The sequence below is a fragment of the Salarias fasciatus genome, chromosome 23, assembly GCF_902148845.1.
Source record: "Salarias fasciatus chromosome 23, fSalaFa1.1, whole genome shotgun sequence".
NCBI classification, from domain to species: domain Eukaryota; kingdom Metazoa; phylum Chordata; class Actinopteri; order Blenniiformes; family Blenniidae; genus Salarias; species Salarias fasciatus.
The window spans coordinates 9,692,286-9,719,292 of record NC_043766.1 but is presented as its reverse complement, the minus strand read 5'-3'; the positions used below and the strand labels follow the sequence as shown (position 1 = coordinate 9,719,292).

The following is a 27,007-nucleotide window of genomic DNA, read 5'->3' as shown; positions in this document are numbered from 1 at the left end:
TAATCTTTGCAGCGTATCGTTATACATTATATTTTGTAGTATTATACATAAATTGTATGTAGACTTTTTATGTCAGTGTTCTGCTTTGAGTTTGTCAGAATTCAGCCGTACTTCTTTTTATCTTAGCAGCTGGCAGTAGGAGGAAAACACAGCCAGCGTTATTTAACAGGCACCCACTGACCTATCAAAGCCATCGTCAGCACAGGCAGCCAACTGTTTATGAGGTCCTAAAAAGACAGTTATGAGTGTAGCAGGAATGCCAAATGAGACCGGGACAATAGTCTTGTTACTTGAAAACTCCTCTCCAAATGTTTCAAACAGTGATAGCCACTGCTGTTATCACTCCTCATCTCTGAATTATTTCATTTGTAGCCTCAGACGTTTTTTTTTGGGCAGGTGTGGGCAGCATGGGAGGATGCAGGGCTAGAGAATGGAACTTAATTTCCAAACTCGAAAGGACAGAATGAAGCCTTTAAGTTAATATTACCCCGTGGAGAGCTCTGAGAGCCAGCTGCATTTTAATGGGGATTAATACCCAGACTCTGCCGGCACATTATTCACCTTTATCAGCTCCAACAAGCAGGCAGGCAATGAGTGGACTCCCTCTCTCCCTCTTTTGCTTTGTAGGGTGGAACAGAGACTGAACAATGCAGTGAAAATGAAGGATGAAATGGGTGCGATTATACTGTCAGTCACATTAAAGTTTAACTGGGTGGAGGCTTGGATGGACCCCCCTTTGAGGCACCGGTGGGTACAGACAGTAAAGAGCGAGGGAGCGACGGATGGAGGAGAAATTCTTTCTTTTGATTATTCGGAGGCCGCCTGAGTCTCTCTGTCTCCAAGAGCAAAAGCGAGCCTTTGTTTCAGAGAGAGAGTTAGGCCTTTGAAAGCACAAAATGTCAGAGGTATATTATGACCTTAAAGCAGTCTGTATTTTGAAGGAGGTGGGTTTGTTTGTAACACAAAGTAACAGTGGAAAGTTACTGCAGTTAGGCAAGTGTGCTTTGGTTTTTCATAAAAAAAAAAAAAAAATGACAGTATCCATCTCACATTGGAATAGCACATGGTTCTTGGGGTTTTTATGAAATTTTCATTGCAGATTTTTTTGTTCTGACCTTGGGAAGAGGAACCTCACCAATCAAAGTGCTGTGGTTTTAGACCTCCCAATATTATTTAAATAATTCAATTTCAGGACACAGATGAGAATTGGTTTTAAAACAGTAATTGTGTATTTATTTCCAGACTTGCTGTGTAGTTGTATACTTTGAAAAAGCCTAGCAGGTCCTTAAGCCAAGATTACACTGTTGCTTATACTGGATGAAATTGTAACTGGTGGAAGAGACATTTTCTGGTTTCAGGAAGTGATTACTTGGTAATGAACAAAAGCTGCACCTGTAGCATAAATGGTCCTCGGATTATTGACAGGTATGAAGGAACCGTGCTGTGAGGAGCAGGAAAATGATTATATATGTGTCTTTCAGGAACAAGTATCGCACTGTTGCTAGCTTGTGAACTTACCAAACCACCGCTGTTGTGTGATTGAACAATGAGCGCCGTTGTTTCACTTAAACGCCCAAAAGGCAAAAGACTTTCATACCTCACAATGCTATTGACGAAGGTTTGCATTCTTCGTCAGGTGTATGTTTTCTTAAGTTTATGTTTTATGGAACACAGGCATATTGTAATGTTCTGTTTTATTTGCTGCTGATTTGAACACTCGCGGCGTCGTTTCAGATGTTTCTCTTATTGACTTCCCATTCTGTTTGCCATTAAATTGACTCACACGCTACATGCGCCCTGTCCCCTTCTGCAGGCTTCTTCCCCGGCAGCTCACAAGGGTGCGACGCTTTCCTTCGCCACAAGATGACACTAATATCTCCATCCATCCTGAAGAAATACGGAATTCCTTTTGACAGGGTGAGTGGCAGCTGAAAATTCAAACGGGTTATAAGAATTCAATTAAATTTAACAGAGTGAATTAGATCCTCGTACAAGGAAGCAAAATGGGCAGAATCAGCACAAAAACCTCAAAGGTGAAGATATCTATTCTTCTGCTACTTCTTTGGTGATACTGCTGTGTACATGAGTTGGAGCCATAAGTCATCTGATCACTTTAATTATGTTTAAGTTGACTGATTACAAGGTCGCCTAATGGATTATGCACTGGACACTGACGGCTCAATAAGAGAAACCTGAATTAAGCTTGAAGCCAGTAGGGATACTTTACTTTATGTCCTCTGCTCTGTGAAATGATTTTACAGAGTCGGATAATCTCTCATATCTGTCATTGAAAATTAATTGTCATTCTTTCTGTGTCTATTCTCTTCACAAGACGAGTCCTCAAAGTGCAAGACCGTATAAGTTTGACGGAGGAAAAGGAAAAACTAGCACAGAGCAGAATTCCAAGTTCTCCACAGTCAGCACCCCCCCCCCCTCCCACCCCGCTTACCGCGTCACTCTCCCTCAGGACGTCATTATCACAGTGAACATACTACTTGTTAACACCTACAGTATGTTTCCTGATTCATGTGTAAAAAATAAAACCCGTCTTGTGTTCTTGCCAGAGCAAAAAGGGACGTTTGATATCTGCACCACTGCCTTTGGTAGAGGAAGTTTATCTTCCACTTTCAGCCTCTACCCCCGTCTCCCCCCTCACGCCTGTCACCTCGACTGGCTTGATGTGTCTCTTGATTGCCGGGATCCAGGCATCACAAAGAAGTCGAGATCCACAGTCAGACGTACAGGGCTTAAGTTTTGGGGCAACACATTAAAAAAGAATGTGCTTAAGTCGTCCTCACATTTCTGAACATTCTCAGAATAACACTGAGCTCATGGGAAGACACTCAGCACTCAGAGCAGCAGTCATGTTAGGTTGAATTAACTCTGCTTGCGAGTCAGAAAAGTTTAACGGAAACTTGTTTCCAAGGAGTCGAGTTCCTTGTTGATCTTTAAAGGAGCATCACGTAGAGGTGCTTAATTGCACCCCACACCAATGCGGACAGCATGCAAATAAAGACTTAGGGAATTACCGGGATGATTCCTCGCCGCAGTGTTTATACATTTTGGTTTGACCCCCCTGCACTAGTCCAACGACAGAGCTTCCTCCTCTTTACTATAATAATAATGAAAAAAAACAAACAAACAATGCAAATCCTGGTGCTCTGGTTTCTGTGTCGAAAAACATACTGATCAGAAATTTTCCTCAGTGGCATTTTCAGTTATTGGACTGAGATTATTTTGCAGTTTCAAATTGTCATTTTCTGTCTTGTTTAATCCTGCTAACAAGCCGACATGTGACTCATGCTAATGTCTGTGAATCAATGACACCAGATCTGTGAGCGAGGTAACAATCAATACTGTCTTCTAAAGTGACTCTGTTAAGAAAATGATAGTTCAACAAATTAAACAGCAGTTGTTTGTGAAACTGTCCCTCTTAATGTAAGTTTTTACAGCCCATTCCCCATTTATTCTGAAAAACAACTAGAAGGCTGTGTTTTACACACCTAATTACTGTGGCATATGCAACATTTGTTTTAGTTATTGTCAATTGTTTAATGTTCAAAGTGAGACCAAACATGCGGAAAATATAGTGAACACGAAGACTACATCATGAGGGTTAATACTATGCTGTAAGATATATATTTATGTTCACAGCATCCACCTCCTTTTTATGGGCATGAAAAAATGCAAAATTGGAAGAAAAAAAGTATACGATGATTTACATCCGAAATAGCAAATTATGAAATGTTTTTAATATATTAGTTTTAGAGTCATTTCAGGGAATGGATATTTGGGTTGCTCATACATTCACTGCAGAGCCTTACCAAATCACATTTCAGTTTTCCTGTTGGACAAAAGTAAACTGTTAACTTTTAAGCCCTCACGCAACAGTCAGCCCAGCGATACAAACTTTTAAGTCCACATGAATGAAAACCTTTTCTGGGAACTAAACATGAGGTAGAAGCTGCTCTCACAAAGAGTTTTGCATGATTGCCAGCAGCTGTTTACTCACCAGAGGAAAAAGATGAGTGTTTGTTCATTATCAGACTCTTCGCCTTCTCTCACCAGCAGCTGCTTCCAGCAGCCAGTGAAACTTCACACAGCTGATCAATTCGCCCTCAAACATAATATCACATTTTCTTATTGTCAGGGTTCTCAGATGATGTGTGATCAAAATTGTAACTCTTTTTTTTTCCTCCTTCTATTTTCCAGATAACACAGAAAGAGGAGAGTTTATGATTACATATCCCTATGGCTACCATGCTGGCTTCAACCACGCTTCAACTGGGCAGAGTCCACAAACTTTGCCACCTTGCGGTGGGTGGATTATGGCAAAGATGGCCACTCAGGTAAGACAAGCTACTTTAGTGTGTGTTCAGCCCTGAGGCAGGGTCTAAGAAACAATGAGAACTGAAGAACACTGATAGAGTAGCCCCAGAAGTGTAATTGGAGGTCAGACTGAAGTGTTGAAAAGTTTCCTTTTGATGCAACCTGGACACCAACAAACTAGATTACAGTTTGAACATAGTGTTGGCTCCTGAATAGCAAAATCCTGTTAATGTATTAACTTGGTAATACTGGCATGAAGCTGCTTGCAACAAAGCGCGCGCGCGCGCACACAACACACCACACACACACACACACACACACAAAGAAAGAAAGAAAAAAAATGGTGATGTTTTTATCATTGCTCAGACACTCTGCAGGCAAAGGTCGACACTTCAGATGAAGAGATTTGATCTGAAGTGTGATTCAGGAGCAACTAGGCAGGCTTCCTGCTCTGGCTGTTTGCTTCTCTGAAGGCATGAAGTAATAGATCATATCGAAATATAAAAGCAGCGTCTGGTTCTCTGCTGCACACCATCTGTTACCGACACTAACTGTACCCTCGCATCCTTGCACTGACGCAAACTGCCTCCTTTGCCTGTGGGCTGTTGAGCATGAAATTGACAGGGCACGGGTTGGTTGTGGAAGGAGTCCCAACTACAATGTCCCCTGGAAGGAACCCCTCCCTTGTCTTCTTTCTACAGTCCGCTTGATTTTCCCCAGCTCAGTCCTTCTTGCTCTTTCATTTATGTGTGGGTGCATCACTTTCTCTACTTGACTGCATGTCAGATTTGAGGTGCCAGTTTTCAGGGTGTGCATCCCCCCCCCCCCCCCCCCCCCACACTTCCTGCTTTACCCATGTGGCCCTTGTAATTTAAGGAACCCCCCTTTTTTTCAAAAACCGCCAGTGCTCAGGGGTCATCTCTTCTGCAGTCGTCTCAAATTGATAAGGAAGAGTGATCCATTCTGCACCGCTAATGTGAGCGGACAGCTCGTCAGTGTAGCGCTGGGGCACTTCAGCCCACAGAGCCAGAGGAATGTGAAGTGCAGCAGCACGAGCCACTGATCGACACTCTTTCTGCCAGCTCAGCTTTCGTCTTCTGTGTTTTTATTGTTGGCATTTACACATTCCACTCCGTTTTTCCACTCTCCTTTTGCGTGGTGTGGTTGTATAGCTGTTACAGAGACTTTTTATTTCGAGTCCTGTACAGATCACCTCTTCATTATAGATTATTCTGATGAAAGAGAAAATACCCATTGGATTTTCTGTCGTCCTTTTTGCAGGGATCAGATCTTTGCTTTTAGTCCACAGATTGACTGACGCATCAGTGTCTGTAGTTTGATTTATGTAAAGAGTCATGCGCACGCATTGGTTTTATATCCCTCGCCTACACAATTGCATGCTTTGCAGTAATAAAGACTGTCATCTTCTCTTGGTCTTTCTCTTGTCTTTGGCTCAAGCAGTCATCCGTTAACTGGTTTGTCTGTCTGTCCTCCCTCTCTCCACCCTCCCCCCATACAGCTCTGTTCTGTCAGCACTGAACAGGGCAGTGAACGATGAGGCCAAGAATCGAATTTGTCACCATTTTGGGGCTGCCAGCAAATGACAGAGAGTAGGGAGAGGGAGGGAGCAAGATTGTTTGTGCTTAACGTCTTAGTCTTCTTAGATACAAGCTCCCGGGTTGCTGACCCATCTGTCTGACTTACTAAGCGAACTCGCACCTGCGATCAGAGGAGACCTGTTGTCAGCAGTCTTTCAGTGAAACGCTCCACCCTGAGTTAACCTTTTATTTAAAGCATCCTGCACGCGCACTGAGTGTTTAATCTTCATTTGCATTATTTCTCTGGCTTTTTTTTCCAAAGTGCCTCAAGCAAATTTGTTTACTCTGTGTAATTGGACAAAATGTACAACCCAACTTTAAGAAGGAACCACCCAGAGTCATCCAGTGATTAGAAGAACTGGTCTCTATTATTCTTTTAATTAAAAAACCATACAACTGACCCCAACAATCTGGTATAAAATTATTATATGAAAAGATAAAACAGTTTGTGCAACTTCTCGCTTGTTTTTTTTTTTTTTTTTTTTCAACAAACAACAGCATGCTGAGTGCACTGCAGAACTGAAACTGGAAAAAACATCCTTCACATTATAACAGATATATTTGCCACGCCATTATGTTGCTGAATGTTAACAGTTTATGTCTGCTGGGTCTGTCGTATTCTCACTGAAAGCCTCTTTCTGTTCATTTGGTGCTCAGTCACACTTTGCTGCTGCTCCCTCAGGCTTCCCGGGTGATTTTTCTGTCTGGGAGAAGAGCAGAAATCATCCCCCTTGGTCCAAAACTAAATCACATCGCTTTTTCATCTCAAGAGTGAATTGCAGATGACTTGTTGCATTTTTTTCCTCTTCTTTTTATTTCTTTTGCTAGAGATTTGTCTTCAAACTTACACGTCCAGCCACATTGCGATAAGGCATCTTGAGTTTTTTTTTTCAGGCTTTGTTTAAGTGAGCCCAATGTTCATGACTTAACAAAAATATGTCCTTTCAGTTGTACAGTTGCCTTGTTGCATTATTTAACAGACAAGTTCGATTGTTGTCATAGCTAACGATAACCAGAGCCTAAGGCAAGCTGTGTTCACAGGGAAAAAAAAAAAAATCTGTATTCACTGAAAAATATATTTTTTTTTATCTAACGCCACTAAAACGCACGGCACATGTGGCACTAGAACATAATTCCCATATTCAGGCTGTTGACAAAAGTTGCACACTTAAAGTAATCATATTAGACATTCGCAGTTCTCTGTCAGTCCCAGAGAGAACAAGGTAGTTCAGTGAGATTTTTGATAATACATTATAAACTTATTTTTATCAATAATGCCTGTGTGGAAGAGGTGACCTGCCATGTGACAGTGACAGCCACACCGCAGATGCTCACGAGATGTAAAGCAGCTCCAAGGCCGTCTCTGCCACACTGATCTTTTGTAGAGTACACATTCAAAATTGCTGTTCCTTTAATTGAAATTAATTGAGAACCACCTCTGACGAAGCTTTCTATAAATGTTGAACAATGAAGCAACACTCCAACAATAATAACCTTTCTGTATGTCTCTGCGTTGGTTAAAGATAAGCCAAGTTTGAATGTGACTGACACATGCGAAATAAATGAGCAAGTCGTACAGTTCATGGTAATTTATCCTTTTAGTATTTTTTTCACTTTTATTGAAAGCAAAGTCTTACTATGAAAATGAGTCATTGAATCTTAAGTTTCTGAAGGCCAACTGTTTCTTTAGTTTTGCTGCGCACACTGTACTCTCATGGCATTTTCAGCTATTAGAGAGGAGCCCTGCAGTAACTAACAGCATTTATTTTTCAAAAGAGAACTGCAGACTTCTGGCCACTCAGTGAGATTAGTGGGCAGTGTTTAATCACAGTTGGAATATTGCTGACATTCACAACGGAAAACTTGGTGCAACATAAACCTGACAGATGCAGCAGTACACTGCTGTAGACAGTGTTTGTTATAAACACTGTCAGCTTCACAGTTGCCTTGCGACGCTGACTAATTAACATTTCTACACTGCTTACTGTTTGCTTTTAAATCTCCCCTTTCTGTTTAGCATTCTAAACAGCTGTTGTCAAATGAGGGCGCGTATGAGGAGATGTAGAAAGGACAAAAACGAGTAGGAGGGTGAGAGAATTAGAACAATTTAGTTATTCAAACTTAGTGAACGTTTTCTAACTCTGTGGGTCTCAGTGAAGACACATTTGTGGAAAAGATGGAAGAACGATTAGACGATTCCTTTGTTAGTACAGTTCGACAATGCACATCTGAAAAAGGCCTCATTATTTCTGATATTATTCTTCATTAGTGGGATCATCTAATCTTACTCTGTAGTTTTGCTCCCATCAGTACTCTGATCACAGTAAGCATGAAGAATATTTGATTATCCGTTGTTTCCTGCTGCTGGTCAGGAAAGCCAGCCTCAGACTGTGTTCTGTCGTTAATACTCGCCACATTCACTGATTCTATAGATCTATAAAGTCCCCGGACTGCAGGTTTTCTGTGGTTTCAATTATTTAGCTTCATTAGGAGCCTAAGTGTAGTGCAGGCCTCACTGGCTGCTTGCCTCCAGGCGAGTTTTTGTTTCTTCAGATCTCGTGCATCTTCAAAAGTGTTTCATCTGATTAACTTTTTATATGATAATAACGTGTAACTTACTGTGGCCACTTGAGGATTGCAACCCTGTGCATAGCATCTCCCTTTTTTTAAGACTACCATCTTAAGCAGGTAGATTCAGTATAAAAACAAGATTAATTGCGTTTTCTTTCGTTTGTGCTTTCTTTTCATAAAACAATAGCAAAGGTTTCAGCAGTCTCCCATACTCGCCCCCTCTTCCACTGCTCCCACCCACCTTCTTTCTGCTCCGACACCCTCCACCCAACACCATATTTTAATGTTTCCGTCTGTCAAGTGGTGTCTAGATGAGATGTAGGCTAGATATTGTTTTGCTGTGGAGGTGGAAGCTGTTGTGTTTTCCAGTAATTGAACACAGGACTCTCAGCACAGCTCTGAAAATAAAAGGCCCAGAATGTAATACAGCAAGCAAGGCACTTTTTTTTTCCCATCTCTAACCTCCCCCAGTTTTGTTAGTTTCATCTCTCTCATTTGTCCCCTTCATTCGCAAACTTTTGTACACGCCATTTTTCACTCACTTGTGCACGGCTTTGCTTGAATCCCCACTCCGCAGAAAGATTGATTGGTTTGTAATAAGATGGAGTTTTTTTTTTCAAATTTTAATTACATTTTAGCCGTGAAATAGACCTGAAAACATGCATCGACCTTTTTATTATGAATATTACATACGTTTCATCAGTACAGTTTTCATTTAAGGAGCAGTTCTTTAAGTGTGACACTGCTTTCCTCTTCAGGTCTTTGCTGACTCTCGTATGTGCAGTTCCTCATCAGTTTGCCACAGAAGGCCTTTTTCCCACCGCCATTTGTGATATGTAGCTTGAAAAGATGACATATCTGATATTTTGTGGCTATGTGGAGACGCCAGTGTAGCTCTGAAAAGCTTGAATGCACAACATTGATTTCCTGGTTTTTCATTCCTATTCATTTCAGGTTCAGCACTGGCTTCCATTTTCACCTGCACAGATTCCTGACTCTAATTCGGAGTTCTTCTCTCTTGTTCTTTGTGTTCCTCTGTTCAGTGCACCTGTCGTAAGGACATGGTGAAAATCTCCATGGATGTGTTTGTGCGCTGCCTGCAGCCCGACCGTTATGAAATGTGGAAGCAGGGCAAAGACATCACAGTTCTGGACCACTTGAGGGCCACGGAGCTCAGCAGCCCCGAGCTGGAGAGCTGGAGGCAGCACCGTGTCAACCACCGAGCAAAGATCCTTCGGAGGTAATAAGTCTGGACCGAATACGTTCGTTTTTTTGGCAGATTTATTTAGGTAAATCAGTTAATTGAGTATATTTCACTTCATATATTCTCTGTTTAATTTTGTGTCATTGGTTAAAACAAATTTATGATCTGCGTTTGTGACATAGCGAGTTGGAAGTATAAATTCAGTGCAATGGAAAGTGAAACCATATGAAGGGCTTACTCAGCCACTTCTCCGTGCCGCTGCAGGGCCATGCAGAAGATGAAGCAGGTCCGTCGTTTGAAGTTGGAGGAAGTCAAGGTGCTGGCTGAGGAGGGCATTGAGCTGAATGCTGCCGAGTACCAGCGTCAAGTGGAGGAGCGCGAGGCTGAGCGGAGACAGGAGAGGGAGGAACGCCTTGCCCAGAAGGCAATGATAACCCTCGAGGCTTTGGAGCGCGAGGAGCAGGAGGCAGCTGAAGCCGCTGCTAAAGCAGCACAGAATCCATTTATGGAAGGTGAGGAGGACGTGCACAGCAATATTCGAATGAACCTCAGTAGATCGGAACTGTATGAGAGTAATCAGAGCTGATGCTCTTCTCCAGCATAAACATAACCTTTATGAAAACATTTAAAAAAAAAAAAAACCCACTGGTAGTAACTCACCAGACTTCATTTGCACTTTCATTTCATCTGTGTTCAATAATCAATGACTGACCTCCCCTCCCTCCCATTTTTTTTTATTTCAATGCAAACAGAAGAAACTGATATGAAACAGCAGATCCTGCCAGATGACCTGAAGGAGAAGAGGCAGAAAAAACCGAAGAAGATTTCTAACCTCCACTCAGCCATCACTGGATTTGAGGAAGCGTTTGAGCAGTTTGCCACATCGAGCGTCAAAAATTCCAAAAAGGCAACAGCTGACCCCTCATTGTCTGGACACAGCAACGGCCCAGCAGACATCATGAAGGATGTGGGCACCACTCAGGTGAGTCTGGTCCCCGTGCTCAACTTGTAATTCTATAGTAGCACACCACAACTGAGCAGTGAGGAAACGTTCACAGTTTAATTACCAGGTGAAGTAAACATGTCGCAGATCTGAAAATACAGTGGAGCCTGTAAAAAAAAATAAAGAAAGAAAGAAGCTAGTGAATTACAAGCAAATTCATGAAAGTTTGCGTGAAGTCAGTAATCTTTGCAGATTTTATTTAAAAAATATGATGAAAAATGGGTGTCAGGATTGACTATTACTGCATACTCAACAAATTATCACACATAAAGAAAAGCTTTATCTAGCTTTGCTACTGGTGCTAATGAAAATCATTTTTCTTCTCTGAACTTATTTAAGAGTTAAACATCAGCCAAGTACAACGTGAAACAACAGTTTCATGTAGTATCCATTTTTTAGCACATTAAGGATTTTGTATTTACAAGTGAATGCTGCAATGTTAAAACACATAAAGAAGCAAAACTTTCCATAAAATGTTTCTTCAGACTTGCTTCCCCAAGATGAAATGCCTACAGAGGTCAAGAAGAGTCGTCGCCACCCGCTCAGCAAGCCGCCGACACGCTCTCCGCTGTCCATGTCAAACAGGACCCCTCCAGTGACAAAGGTATGGAGCTTTTTAAAAAGCAAAATAAAACTGACAAGTTGAACATTTTAACATATTAGCACAGATATTTTGTAAAATCTTTGTTATTCGTCTCACTAATTGTTCTCTCCATCATGGCACTTAAAATTAAGAGGCACCGTTTTTGTTTTGCTTATCGATCTGGGGAAAGAAAAACAAGCAGGACTGAAGCTCCCTGTGGGGTAATGAAATCAAGACAGCAAGGCCTTTTTCCTGCCGCCCCCCCCCCCCCTCTGTGTTTTTCTTTTCATTTTCTGACTGACGTGTATTGATCTGGGGATCATGACTTCCAATTACCTTCTTTCAAAGTCACTTTAGGTTTGCAGCAGGGGACCGGACTGGGGCCCGTCCTTCAGATCGGCGGGTGGGGGACAAAAAGGGAGGGAAGGCCAACAGTGGGAACAAGCGGGAGTAGAACGCGAAGCTTGGGGGAAGAGCTCCCGCTTTGTGTCCAGGCGTGGATCAGTAGCCTCTGGGGCTTCACTTCAAAATTGATTTCCAACTCAGAGCAGCAAATTATTGACGTCGTGGCTGTTTGTGTTCATCAGCCAATTATATCAAGAGCGCTGGTGTTATTGTCAAGACACTGAATGTGCTATTCTTGGCAAGTATTCCCTTATTAAAAAGATTTCAGAGCTTCACTAAAAATGCTTCATGTGCATTTCAGTGGAAAGTGAAAATCATTACTGGCAACAAATCTTCCCGCATCTTTTAGTGTGTGTCATTTTCTTCAGTGTGGGTGTCTTCTTTTGCAGAGACAACTAATGAATTTAATTTTTCTCATCCAAAGAGCTGTCCCCATGCCGCTGGATAGCGACATGAAGAAGCAAGAGCACCTGTGGCAGAATCACTCGCCCAACTTCCGGGCTGAGGTGGCCTTCAATGCTGCCGTGGCCGCACTTCAGCCACACTGCGCCGTCTGCTCTCTCTTCTGTCCCTACAAAAAGGTACAGCAACTTGCTGCTTCGGTGTTTTTTTCGCAGTTTTAATCTGAGATGCAATAGTTGCGGTTCGGGTTCAATGGGCGTAAACAGGTCATATGTAAACAGTTCCCATTGATTTCTACTTGAGTCTGTCCAACAAGGTTCACATCATGTGTAATGGAAACAGTTGAACATATACATCAAGTTGAAATGCTTCAAGGCATGTTCTACTCATGTCTTCAATTTTCAGTCAGTGATTTCACTGAACGTGCAGATTTGAGCCAATATCTGAAACCAGCATCTGTGTGGTGCAGCGCAGACGAGCTAAAGTAGCATTGTAGTTATTCCTGTTGCACTTCAGTGAACTCCTTCACGTGAGGTATGAGTTGTAGGACAGATGGCATTTATTTGGCAGATATCAAGAGATTATTATGAAGTCCAACCTGGAGATATGTTTTTTTTTTTCTTTTCCTGAAATATTTTCCCCCCTCTTTCATTCACTGCAGCCACAAAAGACGTGACCAGTGGAAACGATTCGCCGCGCTCCTCCATTCCTCATCACGGCAGCATGACTCGTCCATTGGTTCCAGAAATGTGCTTCAGCGTGGGAGCCGGAAACACGGAGCCGCCGCCCACCAACTGTCACATCGGGGAGGACGGCACCAGTCTACTGATCCGCTGTTCTTCCTGCAACATGCAAGTCCATGCCAGTGAGTGTGATTAATATTGACAAATATCACATTTACATCTTCAGTTGAAGCTGATGCCAAGAAATGACGGTGAAGACACTTGTTACAACAGCGTGCACAGGAGTGGCTCATGGGATATTTATTGAATAAAAAGCGAGGTTTGGATATTTACAATATTAAGGCATTTTTAATTATTTTTTTAAATAAAAAAAACAGGTTTTATTGTATGGATTCCACATTAAGCATATTGCTGTCAAAGCTGCACACAAACGACTGTGCTTGACATTACACCATGTTTTCTATTCACAGCATTATGGGCTACTAGACCCATGGGTAGTGTTGTGAAAATCGGATGCACAGAGGATGAGGCTCTGCTACACAGCAGTGCTACACACTGTCTGCTCAATTCCCCATTTGCCACACTCCACGGGGCTCTCCTTGACTCAGGTTAAACTAGCTAAGAGGCTGTTGAAGCAACACACAGCTCTTCCTAAATACAGCAAAGGGTAAACAAACCACAGCTCCTATTTATTCTGCTATCTTCGCCCACTCATCTTATTCCCTGTTCAGGGTGCAAGAGCGCTAGAGCTGACCCCAGCTAACTACCGCTGAGGGCAGGATACACCCTGAACAGGCCTCCAGTCCTTCACAGGACAAACATACAGAAAACACACACTCACACCTGGGGTCAGTTTAAGTCTCAAGTTATCCTCACATACATGTTTTGGGATTCTGGGAGGAAGCAGGAGTGCCCAGAGGAAACCCGCACATGCACAGGGACAACATGCAAACTCCACATAGAAATGCCAGGCCAGTATTTGAACCCAGGCCTCCTTCACCTGCTGCTCCTTTTAGGACTATTTCACAAAAAAGTAGAATGTCCATGGTATGTAACCTTTGGCAAAGCAAAGCATGGTGGACAGGAAGCTTGTCATTGTGGTGATATGTGATTGATGAATATCTGAAATTGCTTAGTTCTAGTTTTTCCTGTCAAATATAACATTAAATTCTTAGGTGGAATATAATCAATATTTTGGCATCAATTGTGTAGAAACTCATCCATCAGTTGAGTAGAACAAATGAATGAACGGATGTCTTTGGCTCATTTTGCAACAACACAACACACACACACACACACAAACACACACACACACACACACACACACACGCTCTCCTGGATTCTTATTACCCCTTAAGCTGGTGTGCACCTTCATGGCCGGTTCATTAGTCATCCAGGATGCACTGGACTCAGCTGCGAGGAAACGGCAACGTTAAATGAAAGTGGGCACGAAGCAGAAAGTGCTCTTGTTGAAAACAAGAGTTGTGTGCGCCAACCTTCTGCTTCTCATTGTTGTGGCGTTCATTTCAGATGTTACTCAGGCCCGCAAAGCGATTTAAAGATTGGGAAAGTTATGAATCAAGAATGAGCAACATGAAAGAAAATGAACAGAATGCAGCGATGAGGTTGCCGTGCAGACCACTCCTCCTTATGAGTGCTACATGCCTCGCTGAGGAAACTAAAGTGCCAAGTGTTGCGGGGAAGACGTGGAGTCATGAGTGTTTTCCTCCCTTGCAGGTTGTTACGGTGTGAAGCCAGATTCTGTCAGTGGTCCCTGGACGTGTTCCAGATGTGAAGCAGGAGCCTGGACAGTGGTGAGTGATAGCCACACCTGATGCCAAAAGCACTGCCTACTGTCTATCTGTGAGCGCTTGAGCCAGCTGCGGACGCTCGCAGCATTTAGACTGTCAGCGCCGCTGAAGAGCTGAGCTGCGCCCGCTGCAGTTTCAACATGCACACGTTTAAGAAAAGAATAAAGCCAAAACAAAACCTGTCACTGTGTCCTTTGGCTGAAGGCTTCTCTCGTTTTGTCTCTGCTCCTCAGGAGTGTTGTCTTTGTAACTTGAGAGGAGGAGCTTTGAAAAAGACAGTAGACAACCGGTAAGTGTTGAATTCTTGGTTTGACGTGACATTTACAGTTTTTCCACAAATTCTGCAGTAACTCGTCAAGAGGTTGATAAGAATGTGTGTCTTGAAGAAAGAGTGGATGAATCCATTTAAAAAAAAAATAATGTATTTGACGTACAGTTTTCTCCTGACACTGTCCAAGTTTGTCGTCTCTGCTGAAGCACTGACAGCATTTCTTCGATATCACTATCACCAGATGGGTCCATGTCATCTGTGCCATCGCCGTGGCTGAAGCTCGCTTTGTCAACTCCATTGAAAGGGAGCCAGTGGATGTCAGCGCCGTCCCAGAGACCCGCAAAAATCTGGTACGTTTGAACAGACAGATTAGAAAAAGAAGTTCAACATGATGTAGTAGGGTGTCTCAGGTCAAAATGTGGATCCATTAAAGATTGTTTTTACAGTTTTCATCATTATCCCTTCTCTGGAGAGAATTGTCAGTTTTCTGTATTCGTTGCCCACAGCAACTGTTTAATTGCTTTTGTTTCCTTAGCATTAAAATGTTTTTCCTTTTTCTCATGAGCTCATTTTCCTTCCTGAAACATTGACTTACGTTGAGGCAACTCGCTGTCCTCCTCTCTCTCTCTCTCTCTCTCTCTCTCTCTCTCTCTCCTCTTCTCTCTCTCTTCTCTCTCTCTCTCTCTCTCTCTCTCTCTCTTCTCTCTCTCTCTCTCTCTCTCTGTTACCTCCCTTCTTCTCCGGTGGATGTACTGATGTGTTTTTGCAGACACTGGAGGACATGGGGTAAAACAGCTGTGCTGGAAGCAATGGTTGAATAGTCAGCTGTCATTTCTCACTGTGTCAAACGAACTGCATAGATCCTGTGGGCAGGAGGCAATTTCCCCATTGCTACCGGGTCTTTGAACATAACTCGCCCTTCCTTCTGCTGCTCTTGTCTCCCTCTCTGTTCCCCTGCTTCATTCGCAGGCGGTAGAAGCAGTTGGTGCTACATTATCACAAATCTACCAATAATGTGTCCCCCCCCCCCCCCCCCCCCCCCCCCCCCCCCCCCCCCCCCCCTTCCCCCCCCCTCTCTTCTCCACTTTGAATAATCTATCAAAGGCAGGCCGGGTGACATTTGCATCTGAGTGCTGTCAAAGCAGGTTTCGCCCATATCTTAAGAGGCAGTGAGGAGAAGCTCTGCGGTCTAATGATTGGAAGGACCGGCCTGTTCAAATGGGAACACGCAAATTCATATTGCAACTCGTTCAGTGGTCGTGGTTGGAACATTTCATTTGTAGGGACGGAGATTTTACATGTTACCTCTGTCTTAGTTACTGCAGAATTCCTGGGTTACAGTATCGAAGCTCGAACCCTCAAAGGATGTACCTTTCTCAAAGGGAGCGTTGCCTCTTGTACCTATGGATCTCGCCATTTCTCTTCTTTCGTGGAAACAACCTCGAGCCCGGAAACGCAGGCTGCTTAAATAAATCGTCACACGGTCTTTAAAACAGTTTTTCACCTACTTCTGCAGGTCTACTCTGCCACGTCTTGCAAGAACTCCGGCTTTTTGTTTGAAATAGTACTTCTTTTAATTGCTCATCAGCTGCCCAGTTACTTCTCCGTTTGATTACCTGAGGGTGTTTCGCTTCTGGTGATTTTGTGTGCAAGCAAAATAGAAAAGAGTGGCTTGAATTATTGTTGTCGTCGAGTGTCAAGCCAGGCTAGTTTAACTGTGGAAGAGCTTTCTAGACAAGATTCCGGAAGTAGAAAGTTTATAAACATTTAAATATGGCAGATACAAATCATTTTATACTGTGCTGAAAAGTTCCATTTTCTTTCTGTTTTAGAGTTAAAAACATTGCAGTGCTCCTCAAGCCAATTGATTTGTCGGTGGAAAATAATCTGAGACGTGTCAAGAAATGTCTTTTAACAGTACCCAGATCTAACGAGCAGCATAATAACCCTGTAATTTCACACCAGCCTCACCCTCTCTAGTTTTTGCTGCATTTAGATAATGAAAAGTAAACCCTTACAAGTTGATGTCCCCTGTACAAAAATAGTCTTGTGGTGGTGTGCTGTATATAGTAAGCTGTGTGCGTTGTTACAAATTGTACTGGAACGAAGGTGAAATTGAAATAAATTATAAACAGTAAATCAAACAGAAGAAAACAGCCTCCCTGGCATCACTGGTGTCAACCTGTCTCCAGGGCCAGCTGAACAACACCGCTTCGGCTGCTGATATAACGGCAGTACAAAAAAATAAACCAATTAATTTTCGTATTTTTTGTTGTAATTGATCATTTACTGAGATCAGATGCTCTCATAGAGGATTTTAGAGCAGAGATTAGGGCTGCATTGTGTGAGATGATCAGGTAATTGCATTAAAGTGAACGGTTGTAATGAAGGCTGATAATGGTTGTCAGAGCTTACAGGATAATGGTTAGTATTTGTTTGAACAACGTTGTCATGTGTTGAATAGGCACAGTTTTACACTCGGTTAGGCTTTTCATAGCCCCCTCCCCCCCTTAATATTTTTGCCTGAATGAAAAAGCAGCAAATGAAGAAGCGTGAGGTTTGAAGCCAGGCAGGCGGCGGTATTTACGCAGAGCTGTGGATTAATATGGAGAGTAATGACTGCGGGGCCCGTGTGTGCCGGGTCAGGTTTGATCGGTCTTCACGTGGTCGTGTCAGAGTAGAGGTCGGGCGAGTGATGCAAAAGGAGGCAGGGTGAGCAGACAGAATAAAAAAGAAACATTTTGAATGTCAAAGTGACAGTTTGGTCTCCTGTTATTAGCACATTCAAAGTTGCGGGGGGAAATGGAAATGTCACCACAGCACAGACACAGATGATTGCACGAGCATGTTATTTGCAAAGCTGAAAACATCCATTCTATTTTAATGAGTAGGAGCCCCGTTAGAGTACCAAACAGAATCAAAGATCAGAGAGAGGCGAAAATTGTAACATCGCCGACTCCTCCACCATCTATTTCATGAAATGCCCTACAATTACTGCAATTTCTTGGTGTTTCAGACTGGAAGAGTGAAATTGTTTTTGAGATAAACCGTAGCTTTAATTGTTTTAACCTTCTTGGAGTCACACGAGTGCGGGTTTCAGAGGTCAGGTATTACAAATCTTTACCGATACTGTGAAACAAAACTTTTCCAGCTCAGATTCTCCGATGACTCTGTTACTAACTTTTCTCTGTATCTTCTTTTTTTTTTCTTTTCACAGAAATGCGTGTTCTGCCACAGCAAGAGCGCCAATCAGAACCGTGGCGCCTGCATCCAGTGCTCCCACGAGAATTGCGCCACCTCCTTCCATGTCACCTGTGCCCAAATCGCCGGAGTGATCATGATGCCTGCCGACTGGCCGTATGTGGTGTCTGTCACCTGCCACAAGCATAAAAGGGGGCCTCCAAAAGTAAGTGAAAAATGGAGAAAAAGGCCTGGCAGGTTGTTGTTATTATGAGAATATTTGACTCACTGATTGATCCCAGCCTTACTCTTTCTGTTTTCCCGAGCTGCCGGTTCCCATATCTACCACCTGTTGTCTAGTTTTTTTGTTTTTTGAATTTCAAACATTGAATTTCCATTTTTTAAGTGGATCTTGACCACATTAATGCTGAATGAACTCAGGTCTCCAACTCAACCCAACACTTTCTCTCTCCACAGCCTCGCCCGCCACCCAAGGTTCCTCAGGGTCCAAGTCTGGGGCAAAAGGTGATTGGTCGCAACAACGACGGCTGGTACTACCACTGCACCGTCATCGGCATGGCAACGCAGACGTACTACGAGGTCAACTTTGATGAAGGCTCTTACTGTGACAACTTGTTCCCTGAAAACATATTGGTAAGTGCTCTCACTGCTCCGTACTTTTTATTTATTACTTAGAGTCTGTATTCCCGGACCAAAAATATATTAGAAAAAGAAAAACACTTTTATGCTTTCTGATTTGAACTTTTCATTTGAAATGATATTCAGTAGATTTGGATGACTTGGTCGCTGGTAGCAAATATAACGAATCATCATTAGAAATTAGCTTAAAACCAACAAGGACACACTAGTATTAGCTTGACACTCAGTGAAATCTATTAAAGGGGAACGGTCGTTTTTACAATCTGGACCTTATTTCATATTCGTCACAACAACATTTACGCACCGTTTGACTTTCGTGTGATTTGCAGTTGGTTCGGAGATAATTAGATGCTCCCATATCCATATAACGGCAGCGGGCGGGGCACCGACATGCAGCCGTTACAGACGCTCTTTTCTCTTATGTTTGTTGTGGTGTGGTAGATACATGTAAATTTATTAAGTCAGCATCACTTAGCGCTATTGGGAAGTCTGTAACCGGCTAGATTGAGCTCCTCTCCGGGAACTCTGAAGCGATGATGTCATCACACTGCGCCGTGGCGCACTGGCTTTGTTTACATGGAAGTAGCGTCTCTGCTCTGCAGTCAGACCACGGCATCTCGATCGGCTTTTTTAGGCAGTCAGAGTTTATTTTCAGCTGGTTGTAACTTTGGTACAATGGTCTGAGTGTGCATATATCCTGGTTGTGAAAGTAAAATGACAAGCTGGACGTCATTGAGCTCACAGGCTCCCACTTCGTGACCGGGATTTATTGAAGCTATGGCTAATAGCGCTCAACACGGACCCCAGCATCACAGTTCAAACTTTACCACATTTGGATTATCGGGTGTGCAATGCCCACTTCACATCGGAGGATTTCTTCCCAGTTCAGGAAAGAAATGAAGGCCAGAAGATCCAGAGAATGAATCTCAAAAAGAATGCCATTCCAGCGGCTGCAGGAGGAGGACAGGTCGAGGTAACGTGATGCTAATAATATTCATTTTTTCCTTTACTAATGTCTAGAGTTGGCTAGAATGTTATAAACTTGTTCCTACTCCTTTTGAGCAACAGTGTACAGATATTTTACTGTTTATGTACAACTCTTGCCATTGACAGATATACTTGTATCATCCTTTGTTGTTGCTCAAATGAACTAAACAGTAAACATCCCAGCCTCTAGACATTAGTAAAGAAAAAAATGAATAGCGTTAGCGTCTTCTTACCTCGACCTGCTCTCTCTGCAGCCGCTGGAATGTCATTCTTTTTGAGATTCATTCTCTGGATCTTCTGGCCTTCATTTCTTTCCTGAACTGGGAAGAAGTCCTCAGATGTGAAGTGGGCACTGCACACCCGATAATCCAAATGTGGTAAAGATTGAACTTTGATGCTGGGGTCCGTGTTGAGCGCTATTAGCCATAGCTTCAATAAATCCCGGTCACGAAGTGGGAGCCTGTGAGCTCAATGACGTCCAGATTGTCATTTTACTTTCACAACCAGGATATATGCACACTGGAACCATTGTACCAAAGTTACAGCCAGCTGAAAATAAACTCTGACAGACTAAAAAAGCCGATCGAGATGCCTTGGTCTGACTGCAGAGCAGAGACGCTACTTCCATGTAAACAAACACAGTGCGCCACGCGCAGTGTGATGACATCATTGCTTCAGAGTTCCCGGAGAGTAGCTCAATCTAGCCGCTTTACAGACTTCCCAATAGCGCTAAGTGATGCTGACTTAATAAATGTACATGTATCTACCACACCACAACAAACATAAGAGAAAGAGCGTCTGTAACGGCTGCATGTCGGTGCCCCGCCCGCTGCCGTTATATGGATATGGGAGTATCTAATTATCTCCGAACCAACTGCAAATCACACGAAAGTCAAACGGGTGCGTAAATGTTGTTGTGACGAATGTGAAATAAGGTCCAGATTGTAAAAACGACCGTTCCCCTTTAACGCTGTAGTGCCAAGCATGAATTGATCATATGCTATCGAAAAAAACACGCTTTGAATTACACAGAAGGTAAAGATCTATAGGTTAATCTGCAATGGACACATGAAGCGTCACAAAAACACCGACAACAGCACTGTGGTTAAATCCACCCCGTTGGGTTAATTTCTTCACATCAACTATTTAAATTCAGATCCCGGTTTCATTTTCTCCCTGTATTCCTCCGTCAGAGTCACGACTGCCTGCGCAGTGGTCCTCCTGAGGTTGGGGAGCTCATTGTGGTCAGCACCCCGGAGGGGAGATCCGAAACGCTTCCTTTGTCAGACTGCACACCCACAAGTTCTACCAGGTGAGTGAAACACAGCAGGTCCTGTACAGTCAAACGGTCAGAGGTCAGATCAACAGGTCTTCATTGAGAAAACACCAGTTGTGGTCTGAAGATTGGACTGGCCTAAGTCCCTGTAGGGTGAAGTTGTAGCAATTCCTACCTGCTACAACTGATCGGTAGATTGATGTTAAGGGGAGAAAAAAGGTGAAACATTAACTTTGAGTCTCGGCTTTGAAAAACTTCTCAAGTCCGTCATTTGTCAGAATAGCTTAACAAAGATGTGAAGTGGCAAACGGCTGCTGGCCAACGAGTGACGGCGTTTATGACATCTGATGCAGAACGACTAGAAGTGATGAAAACGGTGACCTTCTGGTTGGAGGGTGGTCTGTGTGGTTTCGTCACCCTCAGGACCGCCCAGATTCACCCTCATCAGCATGCGGAAGGTCCAGCTGCTCGCGTTGTGGCACCAGTGTGTTCTGGAGAATTTTAATTCAAATGTGTAGAACTGCATCTGAAAAATTCACCCAAATCACAACCTAGTATCAGAAAACCCTGGATCGTAGCTGTTACTTTAAAGCAAGCGCAAACCAGAAACCGTATTCTTAATTTAAATTATTTGCCAAACACTCAAAAACTTACATTTAGCTGATTAAGCTACCCTGAAGTGGCTGTTTTAAATTTTAACCGGTTTCTCTCGGTGGGGATGCTTTCATCACGTGATTGAGACATGTCGACATTTACAACCACGGATTTCCTCGTCAGCCCGAAGATGACATCAGTCTCGTTCTGTTTCTTACAAGGTTCGTAGATTATCAACCAGTTTAAGCCTGTAATTCTGTCTTTAAGTCTGTTTTTCCCATGAAGTGCTCTTCACACAGTGAATCAGAGTCGTCTGACTGTCTGCGTAACCTGCTGCCTAAAATATGGAGAGGCCTCTCAAAGATGAAGGCTCCGCTGTGATGAGCTGAAAAACAAACCTCCAGCTGGTCACAGAGTCGGAACCTCGAACCCGACCTCAGCCGCTTTTTTCCCTCTGTATTCTTTAAAATCTACATTTGCATTTAAAGTGCTTAAATGAAGCTCCTCTCCAGTCAGTGAGCAGCTTTGGGGTTCAGTGTCCCGGTCAAGGACGTTTTCACAGGAGCACAAGTTGTTGATGGAACCATTTGTTATGCCTGAGATCCAACCTGCGACTGCCCGAGTACAACTTTGAATTTTAACTCGCCGTGGCTCTTTTACTCGCTACTCGACGACTTCTCCTCTTCTGCCATGAGAAAAACGCTTTTCCACTTTAGTGTCACCTCCAATACTTGACTGTACACCGATTCTTCTATTGCACCTTTGCATGAACAGATGAGTTCAGATGCTGTTTGATTATGTTTGTGCAGGTCGAGTTTCAGGACCAGAGTCAGCTCATACTCAAACACACTGAGATCTATCAGCTGGACCACGAGTTACCCAAAAGGGTCCGAAACCGATTGGTGAGTATTTCACTGAAATCAAGCTTGAGACGCTCATCTCAGGAATTATTTTAGCAATAAATGATCAGCACATGCTTGTAGTGGTCAGGTTCCTCTTCTCGCCGTCTGAAGTCTGCATCTGTCTGCTTTCAGTCGACCCCCGTACAGCAGGAGAGCGTCCCGTCGGTAGACGAAGCCCAGGCGGCCAAACGGCGCCGTCTCCCTCTGCCACGCCGGCCGAAACCCCCATGGAGACCACCAGTGCCCCCGCCGGCCCCGCAATGACAGTCCCGATGGCAACGCCAGCCCCAGATAGCAGTATTAACACGACGCTGCCCTCCCAGCCTCTGAGCCAGCTGGCCGTGGCGCCGCAGGATGCCGTCCCCGCGGCCAGCGCCATTCAGGTGGACACTGAGAGCCCGATGGACACCGGTGTTGCCCTCTCCGACGCGCTAACGGAGTCCAGCCTGGTCTCGGACCCCACGCTGACACTGCAGTCAACCCCCTTTCAGTCAACCTTGAACTCTGACCCCCTCCTGTCCGCGCCGTCGCCTCCACCTCCACCTCAGCACATGTCCGACGGCTACATGCCCAGCAGCGGCTTCGTGTCCTACATGGAAACGCTCCTGCACTCACATTTTCCTCAGACGACGGCCCCGGATCCCTGTATTAGAGAGGAGGAACCTGCTGCGTTGTCACTCGGCCGCTGGAAGCCGAGCCTGTTGGAAGTAAGCTAACGGAGCGGATCCTACTGAGTGCTGTATTAATGGACATCGGTATTCCTTCCTCCGGCTCTGGCAGGCCGGGAGCAGGAAACAACTCAACATCATGAGTACTCTTATAATGCATGTTACCTTCCTATTTTTAAGTTAACGTATTTGCAGTGGTGCTTTAGCCTGTGCAGAAGCAGAAGCTAAATAGAGCATTTCTTCATGTTCAGCATTAATGTTATTATTTTAATAATCTGTCTTTACTGACAGTTTTTTTTTTTTATTATTGTAAGGATTTCTTGCCAGCTACTGTTTTTTTTTTCCCATCCTAATATGAATATACATCTCTGGGTGGGTCCGCGTACCTTCTGGCGTTTTGATTTGGAAAAAATGAAAATGGGAAACAATTCATTCCTCGTTTTTATATTGGTAAAAAAAAAAAAATCAACATCGGCTGCATGCCCAGCTACATTCAACACGAGCAGGGGAACACGGAAGGCGGTCTTTGACAGCTTGCTTCCGTTTAAGCAGCTTGTCATCAGAGGGGCCGGACACCACAAGGCGCCGCGGTCTGCGCTGCCATTTTAAAACGAAGAACATCTTCGGACTCTTTTTTTTTTTTTTTTTTTTTTTTTAACCAATCAACATGGAAAATGTAAATCGGCTTGTTTCCCTTTTTTGTTTTACCGAATCAAAATGAAATGAGATGGCTGGAAGGTACGCAGACCTGGCCGGCATTGACCTTTGACCTCATACCTCGTCGCGATTTAGTAATTGATGGCACACTCCTAAAAATAGCATGTCGGCCTCCCAGCGCTGAGGCCCCCCGTTGACTTCATCTCGCTCTCTTTCTCTCTCTCTCTCTCTCTTTGTCTCTTCTCTCTCTCTCTCATTTTTAAGGAACAACCAGCAACAGATATATATTTTTAAATCCAGAAACTGTTTGTGGTTCAAAAGTGTCACACGATCCATCCATAGGATTTTAAAGTGAGATGTTTTGCTTTCAGATTTTAACAGCAAAAATGGGGTAAAGGGGTTAAAAAAAAGCTAAAAAAAAAAAGTATTGTAGAGGGAACTCAGTATTTAAATGTCTTAGTCAAATATTGAATATGAAACATGTTGAATGCAAGCACTCGTAGACGTGTCTGAAGGATTCATTGAACTTTTTGTGAAGATGTGTCATAGTAGCTGACAGAAGAATATTTTATTCTTCATTCAAATAAAGTTGTCTCAGGGTTCCTACATATTAGAACTAAAGTTGAAGTCTCCAACAAATTCTGACACAGTCGAGGACATCCCAGAAACGTACCTGCACTGGGTCCTCGGGTATCTTTTGCTTATCCAACGTTTGTTGCCTCATTTTCTATTAAAAACTGTTCAAAATTTTGACGCTGGTATGAGAAATGGCAGCCTTGAAACTATTTGGGAAAAGCAAAATATGTGGGAACCCTAAACTCACAATATATAATCTACCATTACTGGTTTTATGATGTATGTAAATCAATATTGTATAATGTTTGTTCTTTTCTAATATTGTACTGTATCCTTTCTATGTTTGTTTTTCGGAAAGGAATTCACCAACCTTGTCAATCTAAAACAATTTATTATTATTGGCTACATTTTGCAGGAATCTCTCTATTTGTACTGAGAGCTGTAAACCACATGTTCACCCTGAATATGAGTGTGTGCTATAGAGGTGCTATAGGAATATATCAAACTACTGAAATAATTTTGTCACCATCACCTTGTACATAAGACAGGCCTCGTATTGTGAATCCAATTTGTAAATGTCACGTTTTTTTTTTTTTCCCCCCCCCCCCCTCCTTTTTTTTTGGGTCACAAGATAAAAAGTTGGAACAGAGTTACTGTTCTTTGTCCAAGTGAATGGGGATTAAAGTGGATTGCTAGTTGCCAGCTCATCAGTGTTTTTGTGTTTTCAGTTGCCCATTGAGTGGAAAATGCAGCTTTGAACCTCAAAACTGACTTCAAAACAAGAGCGAGAAAGTCTTGGTAACTTTCAGTGCATCCTGATTAAATGCTTCATTATTAATTGCAAGTCCATCACTGTATCGTTTGCATTTAAGTGGCTCTAGGAAGATAGTTAATTCTATTGAAACTAGAATTAATTGTATATAATACAACAATTCTGGAAATTTGTTGCAGTTTGAGTGTTTTACAGTCGTTTCAATGAAAACAGCTTCTGAAATGGAAGTTCAGTCGACCTAATTCATCCAAATTAAACTATACTAGTGATTATTTTAGAGGAAACAAGAGTAAAGGTTAGCACAGGACAATAGTAAAAGTACAAGCTCCTCTCATAAAATGTAATTTAGGATCTTTGCCAAAGAGGATTTCAGAAAGTGGAGGAGAGGTGACCAGCCCAGCAGTGAGCTGAACGACTTCTGCCTCGCCAGCACTGAACATTTCAGGAACACATCTAAAACTGAAAATGGGACAAAGAGCCGTTTGCTGCCAAAAATGTAACAACAAAATCTGACAAGATGCCTTGGGAAAAGTAAAAGAAAGGGCCTTTCGCCGTCGAGGTGCGTCTCTTCACCCCTCCTGCACTCAGGTAGGCAAAGTGCAGAGATGCATTCAGAGGATAAATAAGTCATTAAGAGGAAAATGACAAGGAATAGCTTTTAAAATTGTGATATAATTAATGGTTTTTCAGATTTTAACAAGAAAATAGTTTGTTTTTTTGCCATATTCCAGTTCAAACACACACAATCCAACAAAATCCGGTCTGACATTCAGCCAAATGTGAAAAATAGAGCTGTATAAATACAGCAAGTGGTGTTGTTTCAATAATACGACAGTGAAAGATGAAAAATTCTGCAGTTCTGTAACACAATGTGATGTTTTAGACATATTTTCCCTTAGTTTATTTGCAGTCTTTTCAGTATTCAGAGAATTTTAATTTTGTTATGAGTGAAACCATGAACAAAGAAACACGCAGAGTGCAGTCAGTGAGTGAACGAAGGAAGTCGTACTTTTGCAGTGAGAAACTTCACTCTTTTTCCAACCTTCATGTGATTTCACCTTCAGGCATCCAAGACAAGTTTGAGATGTGAAATGACCTCTTTAAAGAAATAATCATCTGTCTCCACCTCATATTAATATACCACAAACTGCCAGCGATTGGCAGAGCAAACACCAGCACTGCTGTTTATTCCTCACTGTTGTGGCTCATTGGCAGCAATCCTGGATCCTCACATTAACCGAGCAGCAGGGAAGTGTGTTTTATGCTTCCTTGCTGGGATCGTCGCACAAGTTATTTTCAGATGGCATATGTAATTAGCAGGAACCGCCATCCAGATCTACTGAAACTCCCTCAGAATAAAATTTCCCCAATTTATATTTTTGGAAATGGAATATATTACTCTGCAAGGATGCTTGACTCATGGGAATGCGGATGAGGTGCATTAACTGTGTGCTTTCTTGTATATTAGATGTGGGCTCCTCTCATTTGTCTGCCGGCTATTTCCCACCCGGAGGATATGAGTGCAGAGAGACAATGATTCATATGTTCTCAAGTGTTTTATTTCTCCCTAATAGGTTATGTGAATGTCAAACAAAAGTCTGGTAAGGCTCTAAGGCGTGGATTATCTCAACGCAGCCCTCCACCAGCTCCAAATCCGTTTCATTGTAAACTCAAAAATGTTTTTTTAACCAGTGTTAAAGGGGGGAAAAATCTAAATAAATAAACAGCAACTCAAGTGGGGATAAATCCCTGTGCACAGAATGATCCTGTCAAGGTGTCCTTTAATAGGGTGTGTTGTGGGGTATCGCTGCTGTATCTGTGAGAGGTGTGCACAGCCATGTCTGTGGAGCTGACAGGCCTGCAGACAGTCCGGGA

At 43.0% G+C, this 27,007-nt stretch overlaps 1 pseudogene; it reads left to right on the top strand.

The window, feature by feature from the left end:
* LOC115381579 (lysine-specific demethylase 4B-like) overlaps positions 1-23,677 on the top strand; it is a 46,453-nt pseudogene extending 22,776 nt beyond the window's left edge.
* Positions 23,678-27,007: the final 3,330 nt, after the last annotated feature.